The following is a 14,606-nucleotide window of genomic DNA, read 5'->3' as shown; positions in this document are numbered from 1 at the left end:
CATTTCTTAAACATCTGTATTGCATGACTAGTGTATACCCAACATTGAATCATTTTTCAGCACACGAAGATGGAAACATTAAGGTCTGAATGAGTTTAAAATGAGAGCAGAGAAGCATGCCTGTGACCTAGTAATTTCAGTATAATACCAAATGTGAAACTGCTTTCATTGACCAAACTAGGCTTTCAAAGGTAAATACAAAAGCTAGTTTCATTCTTGCTTCCATTGCTACTTCAAATTTACTCTCTAGAATGGTACTTTTTCTTGTTTAGAATTATAGAACAATTCCACAACTTTCCTGATTAGTGTTAGATAAGATCCCATCTCCTCATCCCTTTTGGACATTAAAGATCCAGGTAATAACCAAATAACTACAATTCAAGTTAAGGCCGTATGAATATTCAGGACTCTTAGTCAAATTAAAGCCCAGGATCTGATTCAAGCTCAGATGTTTTCAGTGGGTAGTGAGTGAAAGTTTGTTGCTTCTCTCTTTGACTCATACTTGCAAAGGTTGGCTACTGATGACTTTTGGCTGAATTTCTCTCTAGGAATGACCCTTAACTAAAGAGAATTCTTACCTGGAATTCCTCTTTCCTTGGTGTATATATATATATCTCCATCCCAAGGCATCATGATAAAAAAATACTATATCAGAAAGTCCATTTCAAAACTCTCCAATCTAGTTATTTCTCTGGGTTATTCACCAAGATTACTGGATATTTCCCAATAGCATCACACAGGACCTCTTTGTATGATATTGCTCCATGCTGCTGTTCATAAGTGTTATACCTGTCATGCACTTACTCTGCAAAGAGGGGAGAAAAACACACCCTCATGCTTACTCACTGTATCCCCAGGATGGAGCACTGTGCTTAGTATATATTAGAAATTTGGTAAACATTTGCTGAAAAACTGGAACCAAAAAAAATATCGCAGTGCTTTAATTCCAGTAAATTTTTTCTTTGTTAGTTTGTCAAGAGATAGAAGGCTCCATTTACTACCATCTGACACCAACTTGAGTTAAAACTTCCTCCACAATTTTTAGCAAGCCCTCTTAAAGATAAAAGGAAAGGTAAAAATAAATGAAATAAAAACTCAAAGTGGGAAAACATCTTATCATCTATAATAGTACTATCCAACAGAAATATAACGTGTACTACAAATGCAAACTACCTGCATATTATTCAGTTTTCTTGTAGTCACATCAAAAAATAGGAAAAAGCTAAAATTAATTTTACTGATTAATGTATTATAATTTAATATATTAAAAATATTATTTTACCATGTAATCAATATAAACACTGTCAGATGCTTTGAATTCTGCTTTAGTAATGGTTTTTAAAATCAAATGTACTCTATACTTACAGCAAAATGTACAACATTTATATCTGCAAAATGTAAGGGTTTAAGTGTTAGAAAAAAATCTCAATTAGTAGAAGTAACATTTCCAGTGTTAAATAGCCACATATGCCTAGTAGCTATTATGTCATACAGTGCAGGTGGATAATATACTCCAACAGGGAATTCTAAGATATATTTTCCCAAACCTCACAATATTATCTATTATTTTTATGTGTATGTATTAATATATACATAATGTTTTGTTTTCCAAAACATGTTTTGTAATTCTAGCTTCCAGCAATATCTGGGTTCCAGATTTGCATTTGGTTGCTTTGAAGCAACTATAATTTTCTCCGGCATATATTAAAGAAAACTTTTCCGACAATTTAGTTATAAGCATTGGCCAGTGTTTTATTAGTCTTGCAGGACAGATTTTTTTAAAAGCCTCCAGTGGCCAATTCAAAGATTTACTCTTGGTTAGTATTTCACCAGGCAAGAGAAGGAACAGGTAGCTTTGTTAGATTATCTATTAAATATCAATAATCATGTTAAATACTAGAAGAAAAGAAAGTCTCCTTAAAGGGCACTGGATTCTTGACTAACAGTAAGCTGGCAGTCAACTGGGTTGGTGGGTTGGTGAATATAGCTTAATCTTATTAAACTGCAGCAGAAAATCACTAATACTAATTTATTCCCAGAAGAAGGGTATTGTGAACGCCATCTCAAAAGTGTTTTTGTTTTTCTACAGTAATGGTGTCATTACCTCCTGTTGTTTCAGAGATCAAATTTGGATTTTTTTTTAAATTAAATAGGACTATTGAAAAGTCTTAACTGTTAAAACATAGAGTGTGGGTGAGAAAGTTTTAGATAATGAGGTGAGAAAAGAAGGTTGGGCCTCTACGTTTTTTATAGCATTCTTAGGAGTTTGGATTGTATGTTTAGCCTCTGGAGAGCTATGTCCACATCTGAAAAAGTAGAGGTAATTGAGAATAATCTTGTAATAAACCCAAAGTGGAAACAGTGAAATTGCTATCAACATGTCATCTTCCTAGACATCCCCAAGCCTTCTAGACTGGACTTACACAGAATGATGGAACTTAATGAAAATGAATCCAATTTCATATAGAAATAGTGGACCACTCAGCATCACTCACTCACTTCCTACTATTTTCCAGCATTTACAAGAGCTTGTGTTTCTTATAATGTCTTCCTACTCAATATTTGGCTTTCTCTCGGCTTTTTATTTTCCCCCTTTTGTTTCTTATAGCTGTTCTCTTTTTCAGTACCAAAAATTGACCCAAAGATTAAACAAAATTTATTTTACTTTGATTTTCTCAAGGCACTGTTCTGACAGGATCATTTCTTCAAGTAGAATTTAATTAAATTTGGGACTTAATGCCAAGTAGGTAACAGCAAAGATCCAATCAACACATAATTTATAATTAAATATTAGGTAGCTCCACCCTTCAAAGAATCTGAAAGATTTATCTCTCGGATGCCTTGTCTTTCAGAAATCCCATGTCTCATTTTGAGCATGGCCATTTCTCTACCATATACTCTCGCATGATTTTATTTCTGAGAACACTTACTCTTCTTATCTGAATCCCAGGCCATCAGGGTCATATCCTGAAGACTCTTTCCACACCAGTGTTCCATTAAAGTGTTTGCAAAGCCATACATATCTTCTCCCTCAGATGTATGCAGTTAGCTCTTAAATCATCTCTCCCTCCCACCTTCCCCCCATACAGACTTTTCAACTTCCTCAAAAATAATTCCAGGAAATGTAACATTAATGCCAACTAAGATAAAGAGGTAGAATCTCCACTCCCCAGAGATGGGGGACTCCTGTTGTAGCAAGACACAACAGGCAGTGCTCCTACATGTAAGAGCAAGGATGCAAAATAAAAAATAAATGGTGAGAATCTCCTCTGCAGGTGCCTGGTGAGGCCATTCTAAGCTTTCCTCCGTAAATGCAAATCATCAAGCAAAACATGACATCTGTCAAGGAATTCTCAGAATGCCTTTTCAATTCTGGTCCACTTTCCCAAACAGACACATCAAAACCATGCCTTCCTCTTAGAAACAAAAATACGTCTATATAATTAAATTATTCACTTAAAACAGTCACTCCTTTGGAAGGGCGGTTTCATCTGTTACCTGTAGAATAGTATGGTTGAAAAAAGTTTTTATGGTTATTATGAACCCTGTGTGAGAAAATGCAGCATAGACTGGCAGGTTCATGCAAATGCTGCAATTCTGCCATTTGTGTTCACAATGTAGTCACTGTGTAGTGCACACTGAGCACACATTGCCTGTAAATGGGAGACCCCTGAAGCAATGGGATCCTCAGGACTGTAACTTCAGCTCAGGTACATGCTCAGTTCAAACTCTGCATAATTAGCATTGCAGCACCTTCTCTTCATTATTGAAATGGAACAGTATTTTATTTTCAAACAGTATTTTTTGAAATGAGATACTGTTTGAAAAGCCTGGCCTATATTTTGCTTACCAGTTTTCTTTGTCATCCCTAAAATTAAGAGAATAAAACAAACAGAATCATTTTTCAACCAATCAACTCAAAATATGTTTCTATTTTTAAATGTGTCTGAAATGCCCCTATTTTCTTCCGTATTTTATCATCACCTACCAAAATGTAAGGATATAAATGTTACAAAAATGTTTTACTTCACGTTCAGCTGTTTTGTTGGTATTAGACAAAGCTAAAGAGTTTTCTGGGTGGGAACAAAAGAGTGTTACATGCAGTGCACAAAAATCCCTAAAACTGTTGGCATTTCTGCTTTAAGATGGGTAGAAATTGGCTGCAATGTTTTTTTTTTATTATTATATAACATTTATCATTTTTTGGATTAACAAAATCATTTCAAATGTTGGAATACCCCAAAAGTTTTATTAGGTGAAGGAGAGAAGAGTGGGAAAAAGATCATAACATATATTGCACACACCTTTTATGCAGATATCGGATCAGGTGTTTTACATGTGTTATCACTTCATCTTCACCAAAACTTCGGGTCATAGGAGTTATGTACCCCATTCACATTTAAGGTACATAAAGATTTAAAATTGTAATTCCATGGAAGTGAAATAGAAAATATAGACTACATTTTGTCAAGCTGAAGAGTTATTGTGTTCCATTTTCATTAATCAGGGATCTTCCAGGAGAGGTTAAAAATAAGAGAGAAAAGTGAATGTGCTTCCAGTGATTATTATAAATATTTTTAGTGTAGCCAAAGAAGGCAATTAAGAGATTTCATATGCATTTGCTCAAAGCATGTTGTGAACTCTGCATTTGGCCCTGACTTCAGACTCAGGTTAGAAGCCGCAGAGCAAAATAAAGCCTCATGGTGCTATAGTACCACGGAGTCACTGATTTCAAGCAGTGTCCACAGCTTCCCATCAGCCATCTTCATTATTCTTGATTCCAAACGCTTTTGGCAGTTTCGAGATATTCAGTGAACTCTCAGAGGACCAAGATTTTGCCAAGCGTTGTCACTGGTTAGCATAGACAAGTGTCAGCACCAAAGGCAGTTCCTCAAAAACTGCAGTTTCAGAGTTGCTTTCAGTAATGGCAGCCCTGTTGCTGTGAACGGAGCGCTCCCTACAGGGACAGTTAGGAGACAGGAGTGCAAATTCTAGGCAGTTGGTTAAAAGTAGCACTTTCGTCAATCATGAATACCTCCGCATGACCAAATGTGTCTATATATGCTTATTGTAGGAGTTTACTTATATGTAATTGAAAATGTAACTTAAACATCAGGTGATTTTATTCAGTAATAGATGCAGATATTTCAGATGATATAAAAGTATCTTGTGATATAAACTATTAGGCTAAAAACTTAAAATACATAAGTACATATGTATATGTATATATGTGCATATATAAATATATATGTGTATATATATTTCAGGTTTTTTAACATCTGTGTATATATAATATGTATGGATGTGTATCTAGAAGCCAGATGGTTATAATTCCAGTGATGGAGATATAATATGATATCAATTAACTTGGCAATATAGCCCAGGGGAAGGAGGAAAACAGAAGTCACAGCTCTGGTGAAAAGAAAAATAATATTTACAAACTTCTGTTTAAAATACAAAGGTGAGATGATCAATTAAGGAGCCAGGAGTTCAGGAAGTTAATTGAGATCTAGTCCACTAAGAGGTTTTGATGTCAAAGTAATATCTTAATTATAAACCTAATACAATTTTCAACTGTTTGATATCTGCTGCCAAGGACAAGTAATGCATAATTTTATCTCATCAAAATATCCCAGCCAGTTCAAGAATCAGAGGTGTTTGTTATAGCTTGAAGAAGATTAATGTCTATAGATGGTACACCGTTTGGCTATTTGTATCACTCTTTTTGAATAACAATTTTTATTGGCAATGTTCCACGGTTGTTTTTCATTTATTTCTCTTTTTTAAAAAAAACAAATTAGCACAAATGGGCACTCAACATCATTGAAGTCATAGCAAAGTCACATAATAAAAGCATGGAATTAAGCCAAGCTGAAGATTCGGATGCAATAAAACAACCACCCATTATCATCTCAGTGGTTTCTGTGCCTCATTTAATCTAATATTTCTATTTTGTTTAAGTGAACAAATTAACTTTAAAAAATTTATTTTATGGAGGTAAAATTTACATAGGCTCAAATCCAGTCATTTAAAATGCTCAGTAAGTTTTAACAATATATGTATACCTATGCAACCACTTCATATGCATTTTTACACACTACATGTGTGTACATATATGCACACTCACACTACATATTTGTGTACATTCCAATACATACACTACATACATACAAGACACTATATACTAGGTATACACTATATATATTTATATATAAACTGCTTATATGCTTGATTATATAATGAGCAGTGAAACTCCAGTTTCCAAGTGACTCTGTGGTATAGTGGGAAATGCATTTGACTATAAATCAAGAAATCTAAATACTGGTGTTTGAGAGAGCCTGCTAAATAACACTTTTTCTCTCTGAGCTCTGCACCCATTGAGGAATGAGGTAAAAGACTAAGATGGGAAAGAGACAGTGTGAGCTGAATCTGTCTTGTGTAACCTTATGAGAGCTAATTGTGTGCATGTCTTTTCAAGTCCTCATTCATTGACGTCATGGTCATAATGAAATGAGTCTAGGTGGAGGTATTTATACCACAGAAGTCTGCAGATGCTGCAAGTCTGATTTTTTTTTCCTAGAGTCAAGCGTTAGTTTATCAGCATGATCCTATTAAGAGATCAAAATATTACTATTACTAATGGAGAAAATATTGGTCAAGTGGGCCTCCCAAAGCTGAACTTAGAGTTTAGAGTTTTCATTCTCATCCCGGCAGCCATGGGGCACCATAGTCCATTCCCAGACTGCCTGGTCTCTGGAATGAGCTCACTGCATAGCCAACAGCTATAAAAATTCATGCCTTACGTAAGGAGGTCTGCCCCAAAGAAAAAGAAGGGAGCACCTTGGCTAAATATGCCCTGGGCTTGCTTTTGCATACACTAATTAGATAAGCAATCCATCTCCCATGGGAGGAAAGATAGGGGCAAACAGAGGCAGGGGTTTTATGCTGATGGAACCCCTTTACTTTGAAGAAAATCTCAAATGTGAGGGAGAATCTGCCTATATTTTCCCTGTACTCCAAAGCTGAATTTAGGACAGTTCTGTTTCTAAATAGTTCTTGGGCCCATTATTAATGCTTTTATAAGAATAGTTTCCACCACTATAAAGTAATTTTTAAAATAGCTTCAGATAATTTCAAAGGGGCCTCTGATGCCACATTTCTATTATTTACAATTCTAGGTTTCTATATCTGTAATGTACTGCAGCAAAAGTTTGAATTCTATTTTAGTGCATTTATAAATTCTAAAGAACTGATCCTTTCCACTCTGCAACCCCACCTTTCATCGGGTCATTTTTGAAAGCTTTTAACAGAGGGCAAATGGGAAGAGTGCTTTGACCTTCTTCAACATGAGACCAAAGTCAGCGTGAATAAATAAGCTGCTATTCTAATATATATGATGGATCTATTTCATATTATCATCTAGCGGCTGAAGTAAAGTTTTCTTTTCCCTTCTGAGTTTATTGTTGAAAGTAAGTGCCTTTTCACCTAAAAAGAACTCTAGGTGCAGATTCTTGTCAATTTGATCTCACTCAGTGATTGTCAAGAAGGTCATAGACCTTCAAACAGGTGATTGCCCGTGTTGTGTGCTTCTACTTCTTTCATGGTTCCTATTATTCTCTGATATTACTTGTTTTTAATCAACCTATGAGTTCCTTGAGTCTTTCATCTGTATCCTTAATGTCCAATGGAGTGACTGGAATGACAGTAGTTTGCAATATTTACTAGAGGTTTCAGGAAATGCATGATGAGCCAAGACTGTTCTGAAGTACTTATCTAACACATGGTCTAAAATATATATGCATACAGGAGCCAGTTCCAATGCCTGGAGATGTAGGGATTTCAGATGAAAATGTCTAACAAGAGGAATCCAGTTGTTTTAGTCTGTTTTGTGTTGCTATAACAAAATATCTAAGACTGGGTTGATTATAGAGAAGAGTTTTATTTGGCTTATGATTCTGGAGGCTGGAAAGCTCAAGATTGGGCATCTGCAGCTGTTGTAGGCATCAGGCTGCTTCAAATCATGGTGGAAAGCAAAAAGGGAAGCGAACTGGTATGTGTAAGGAGGTCACATGGCAAGAGAGGAAGGAAGAGAGAGAAACAAACTGAGAAAGTCGGACTATTTTTAACAACCTGCTCATCCCGGAACTAATTCATTTTAGTGAGAGTGAGAACTCATTCAATCCTCATGGGAGGGCATTCATCTATTAATGAAGGATCCACGCTCATAATGCAAACACCTCTCACTAGGACCCATCTGTCAATGCAATGCAGCCACATTGGGTATCAAATTTTAACAGGAGTTTTGGTGGGAGCAAAGCAAACCTTAGTAACAGTCAAAAAAGCAGTCATTGTGTGCTTCAACTAAATGTGACCCTTTGCTCCAAACTCACTTCCTTATTACAATATACCACCATGTATGCTATTAATTGAATCACTTCTAACATCAAGGGAAAATCAGAACTCAAATGAGTATGATGGCAAAGACTGATGTGGAGGTCATTTTGTTTGATCTTCTAATCAGCAGTGTAGGAGAGGAAATCCCCTCTGCAGGAGACAGGATATCTTTCCCTGCTATCAAGTAAACAATCAGAGACAACACAATGACTTGCAAAACCTAATTTTAATTAGAAAAAAAATCCAAATTGGAATGACGATGCTTGAAATATTTCAATGTCTTTTCAGAAGCAATGTTAAGTTTAAAAATAAATCATTTACTTTTAAAATTGCCCAACAAATATTTGTAGATTGCCCTGTATATGTCAAGGGCTGCTCAAAGCAGGGTAGAGGGCAAGTATACAGATAGCTCATGCAAAAGAAAAATTTTGCGCTGAACTCATGTTGACATGAGACAAATTTTCTTCCAGTTATTGCAGTAGGACAGAGAGAGGTTACTATAAACTGAGCTTAACTTCATTGAAACAAAAGATAGGAAGGAGGCTTTTAAAATGCTGCTGGGGGGTGGCCGATGTGACTCAGAGATCTGTGTTTGCTAAAGGTGTTTATTGAAGTTAGGCTCCTACCCTTAACATCACAGAGATTGGGAGATAGGGTTTCCATCTGTGGCGATAATTACATTTCAAAAGGATGGCTTCCAGGGTTTTGAGAAAGACATTCCTGGGTTACAAGAGATGCATCTCAATGGGGCAGGGAAAGGATGTTAAATTGTAAGTTTTCTAAAGAAAATGGGAAGTCAGCCCATGTTCATATATTGACTAGAACCAACAGTAAACTCTTTGGCAATCTTTTCAGGCAGGTATTTTAAGAGGTGGGGGTATGCTGGGGTCACTCTAGGAACATAGTCTTGGTCTAATAAAAGCCATGTTGGAGTCTGGACACTTCTCCTAGTCAGGGGAAGGAGGAGAGGTGGATGGACTAAAGGGAGTTGTTTATGTGAAGAGTTTTGTGGGTTTTTTCTTTTTTTTTTCTAATAAGAAAAGCAGTGGAAGATATCTCTTCTGTTCATTATGTATGTTTTTTGAAGAAAAACTAGTTGCCACTTTTATTCTAAATGATGACAGAGAAGAAACCATGTAAGAGGCTACCATATAAACATCCTGTTTTTATTTTTTATTATCATTTTATGTATATCTGTGCCAGCAGGGATTCCTCTAAGGTCTTTGGCTTCACTCTTACTCACTAGGGGATACGTATGATTATAAAAATTATTATTTGTATAGCTGTGTCAGACATGGACTTCCTTATTCTTTCCTCCTTTGAAAATAGCATCACGTAGAATGTGTTGGAGACTGCCACTTTCCTTCCCGTTCGATACATAAGCAATCCTTGTGGTTCAGTCTGTGAAATGCTTCTTGGGTTCCGAACCTCAGTCTTACAGTCAGTACCTCTCCTTGAGCACAGACTCCCTTCTATTCTCTTGCGCTTTTCTTTTTCTACTACTCAGGAGCTAGTAGGATCTTTGTAGGGTTTAACTGTAATTAAACACTCTAGGGGCTCCTCATTACCTGAAAGATCAGAGGATTCATTTCTAAATCATTTATTGAACACCTGTTACAGGCCTGGTACTGCACCATTACCCTCAAATTCACACGGTCATAGTAATCTAAGTTTAGACTTTTCCTAATGATATCTCTTGACAGTTCTCAGCCACTATGAACTCTATTCACTATTTACCTAGAAATACCAACTGTTCCCTTTATGCACCGAACTGCATCTTACCTCAATGTCTGCATGTTCAATCCATCTGCGGAGAATGCCATTATGTAGTTTTCATCTGGTAAAATCATATTCAACTTTATGGTCCAACTCAAATGTCAACTTTTCTTTATAAATCTATCTCACTACCTCCAGGCCTACTTAATGCTATTTCTTTTGGGTTCCTGCAACTGTTGGTTAATCTGTATAAAGTCACACATCTGATTACATAAAAATTAAAGATTCATGCCCCCCCCCCCACAGCAATAGAGTTTCTTGACAATAGAAAGTCTTATTTGATTGTATTTATAATTTTAGTATTCTAATATTATTGAAAGTTATTTTATCTTTCACTAGTTTCTTCATGCAGGAAATATTTACCAAATATTCCAGACCAGGCATTCATTACATCTAATATTCTTTAAATATTACATGAGAAAGAAAGTCCATAATATGTGAAAGTCAGTAAGGATAAGCACTGAGATTAGATAGCCTGGGTTCAATGTTGGCTTTGCCATGTTCTATCATTCTTTAGAGAGCTTTTCTAGTTTAATATGGTGTTTGTTTGGTTTATGTATGAGTCGCTTACTGCTAATAAAGACATACCTGAGACTGGGTAATTTATAAAGGAAAGCGGTTTAATTGACTCACAGTTCCACATGGTTGGGGAGGCCTCACAATCATGGCAGAAGGCAAAGGAAGAGCAAAGTCACATCTTACGTGGTGGCAGGCAAGAGCCAGCTTGTACAGGGGTACTCTCATTTATAAAACCATCAGACCTCATGAGACTTTGTCATTACCAAGACAACACCTGGCCCTGCCCTTGAAACTTGGGGATTATTACAATTCAAGGTGAGATCTGAGTGGGGACACAATCCATATCAGTTTGCTTTTTAGCTAAACTATGTAACCAACATAAAACACATGGTTTGGACCTGACATAGAATAGATCATTCGGAAACACTGATGACTGAATGGAATAGTTAATGAACTCTCGCCCACCAGCTGCATGATAAGCTCAGTCTGATGAGCTACATTGTTTCATGTTTATCTCAGATACCTACAGGGAAAGCAAACTGGTTTTACTGTATTGTTTTTAGTTCCCCTCAGAAAGGAAAGACAAGAGTAGATGAAGTAAATAATTAACAGAAAAAAAGGGATTTTTTTCAGAAAAGGTAGGCGATGACTTATGTGAATGAGAATCACCTGCCTACTCCTGTATGTGGACGTTATAAATGATTCACTTAATTTTCTTTTCATGTTCAGGACAGCGCTAATTTAAACTATAAAAGCAGATTGCCCTGCCTTTTAGAAGCCGCTGCTTTTGTACATGGCCTGATTTTCCCCTTTGGCAGTGTTTTCTATTTTATATCCAAACAAAGGAAATGGATATGGACTTTGGATGCACATTCATTCCAGATAACCGAGGGTGGATCTTACCATAGTGGCAAAGTTATAATAAACTCCTAGTTACATAACAAAATATTTATTACTGTTCAACTGGGGTAAAGGTGTGGTAGCTTTATCACCCCATTACAGATTTCCTGTGACTCTGGAAAAGGAAGCATTCTTCTACATTTGCTGTTTTCATTAACTTTCCCTGTTTTTCCTCCTTGTATGTGTGTAAGGTATTTTTCCTCTAGAAATGAGCTGACCAGGCATGCTACTTCTACTTGGAAGGGATTGATGTTTGCCTTACACCATCTTTAGGTCACCACAGTACATGACTCAGAATCATTAGACAAATGTTGATTGAATATCTCCTACATTCCAAATACTGTGTTGAGTGTGGTTGAAGCATTAAATGTTAATGGAATATTTTGTACAGTCAAGAAGTGATTGCTGGCATAGAAGAGACACAACACACTGGTAGAACACAGCAATGAAATTTGACTTGTGATCTATGTCCAAAAAAAGATAACACGTTCTCTAAAAGTTTAGAAGAAATTTTGGTCCCTTGGATTGTAGTCTTGACTGATTAAGAAACAGAAAAACTTAGTTGAATACTGAGCATTGATTCGCAGTCTAATGGTGCCTGGGGATGCCACCTGTTTTCTCGCAATTAAAATTTAAAAACAAAATTATACAAAGAGCAATTGGAGTTTAAAGCAACTGTAAAGAAAACAATTAGAACAGAAATCAGTTAAATTGAAAATAGTAAAACAAAGGGAAAATGAACATAATCAAAAATTGTTTTTATCAAAAGACCAATAAACAATTTTGATTGAAGACACAAGTTACCAACATCAGAAATGAAAGAGGAGATCATCACCAATCATCCTGAGACATTAAAGGGAAAAAACTGAATCCTATTTGTAACTCTGCCTACAAATTTGACAACTTACATGTAACGGACCAATTCTATGAAAGGTACAAACTACCAAAATTCACAGGGAGATATAAGTAATTTGAATAAACCTATTTATGTTAATAAAATTGAATTGATAATTAACAACCTTCCATAAAAAGAAAGCACCAGGCTCAGATGCTTTTAAATTGAACCAAATATTTTAATAAAATAATAACATAAAATACAGCAATCCTCTATAATTTTTTTCCAGAAAATTGAGTTGTAGGGAAAACTTTCTAAATCACTCATTCTGCAAGGCCAGCATTACATTAGTACCAAAATCAGAAAGAAAATTACAAAAAAGAAAAACTATGGCCTAACATCTTTCATAAGCACAAACAGCAAAACTCCTAAAGAAACATTAGTAACTAGCATCTAACAATATATAATAAAACTATACACCATGGTGAAGTGAGCTTTAACCCAGGTATTGAAGGCAGTTTCAACATTTGGAAATCAATCATTATAGTTAACCTATTCAACAAGCTAAAGAGGAAAAATAAGATGATCATATCAGCTGTCTCAGAAAATGTATTTGACGAAATCTAGCCCTCATTCATGATACAAACTCTTAGCAAATTAAAAATAGAGGGGCACTTCCTTAACTTCATAAAGAACATCTACAAAAGTTCTTTGGCTAACGTCTGTTCAATGGTGAGAAACTTAATTGTTTCTCCCAAGATGGGGTATAAGGCAAGAATGTCTTCTCTCTTTACTCCTATTCAACATTGCGCTAGAAGTCCTAGCTAGTGCAATGAGGTAAGAAAAGGTAGTAAAGCATACAGATTTAAAAGGAAGAAACAAAAAATCTTTATTCACAGATGACATGATTGTCTATGTAGGGAATTAGGAAAAGTGGACAAAAGCACTCCTTGTAACTAATAGACAAATATAGCAATCTCACAGAATATAAGGTTAATATAGAACATTCAAGCCACCTTTCTTGCTTCCACCCTCACCATGTGACATACTGTTTCCCCTTCACCTGCTGCCATGATTGAAAGTTTCCTGAGGCCCTCACCAGAAGTAGATGCTGGCACCATACTTGCTGTACAGCCTGCAAAACGATGAGTCAATTAAACCTTTTCTCTCTATATATATATTTTCTATATATGTATATAGACATTTCTTATATTTTTATATGTTTCTTTATATTTGTGTAAATATTCTTTATATATATTTATATGCAAATATGTAAGTCAATCAATTGCCTACATATCAAAGAATTATTATTTAGAAATTAAATTAAATTTGAGGAGATCGAGACCATCCTGGCTAACATGGTGAAACTCCGTCTCTACTAAAAAATACAAAAAACTAGCCGGGCAAGGTGGCGGGTGCTTGTAGTCTCAGCTACTCGGGAGGCTGAGGCAGGAGAATGGCATAAACCCGGGAGGCAGAGCTTGCAGTGAGCTGAGATCCGGCCACTGCACTCCAGCCTGGGCGACAGAGCGAGACTCCATCTCAAAAAAAAAAAAGAAATTAAATTAAATTAAATTAAATTAAATTAAATTTGATTTTTACTTTAAAGAAACCAATAGCAATGTTGACATCTGCAGCAATTTGAACAACAAAATAAAGTAATATTAAATTATAGCCCAAAGTATAAAATAAATATCTTTGCATCCAACCGATATAAATTAATGACTGACTAAATAAATAGAGGAGAAGAGACAAATGTCTTCATGCAGAAGAATTCCAAATAATTTTTGTAGCTATTTTATCCTTAGGAAGGGGAGCATAACTCCTCATTCCTTAAGTGTGGGTCCCTCATAGTCACTTCCTTCCAAAGGGTATACCACAGAAAGGGAACAAAAATGTAATTTTACAGAGGAGAAATCTGACAAATGCCATTTCAGCCAGGTGATCAAGGTCAACATCAACAGTGATAAGTCTTGTTGAAGTCCGAGAAAGTGTTACAGCCAGGAAGAGCCTTAGAAGATTAAATATAATAAGGCATCCTGAAACAGAAAAACAAAACAAAAAGAAAAACAGGTCTTAAATAAAAAGTAAGAAAATCTGATTAAAGTGTGGACTTTAGAAAATAATAATGTATCAATATTTGTTTATCAACTGTAACTAATTCCCATGCAAAGGTGACATA

At 35.6% G+C, this 14,606-nt stretch overlaps 1 long non-coding RNA gene across 1 annotated transcript in view; it reads left to right on the top strand.

Moving 5' to 3' along the window:
• Positions 1-13,569, top strand: part of LOC126955543 (uncharacterized) — a 69,794-nt gene extending 56,225 nt beyond the window's left edge. Inside the window, exon 6 of the long non-coding RNA XR_007725965.1 lies at positions 13,507-13,569. This is a non-coding gene — a long non-coding RNA (uncharacterized LOC126955543). The remainder of the gene's footprint in view (positions 1-13,506) is intronic.
• Positions 13,570-14,606: the final 1,037 nt, after the last annotated feature.

This window comes from Macaca thibetana, chromosome 5 (genome assembly GCF_024542745.1).
Source record: "Macaca thibetana thibetana isolate TM-01 chromosome 5, ASM2454274v1, whole genome shotgun sequence".
Taxonomy (NCBI): domain Eukaryota; kingdom Metazoa; phylum Chordata; class Mammalia; order Primates; family Cercopithecidae; genus Macaca; species Macaca thibetana.
This window is presented reverse-complemented; position numbering and strand designations above follow the sequence as displayed.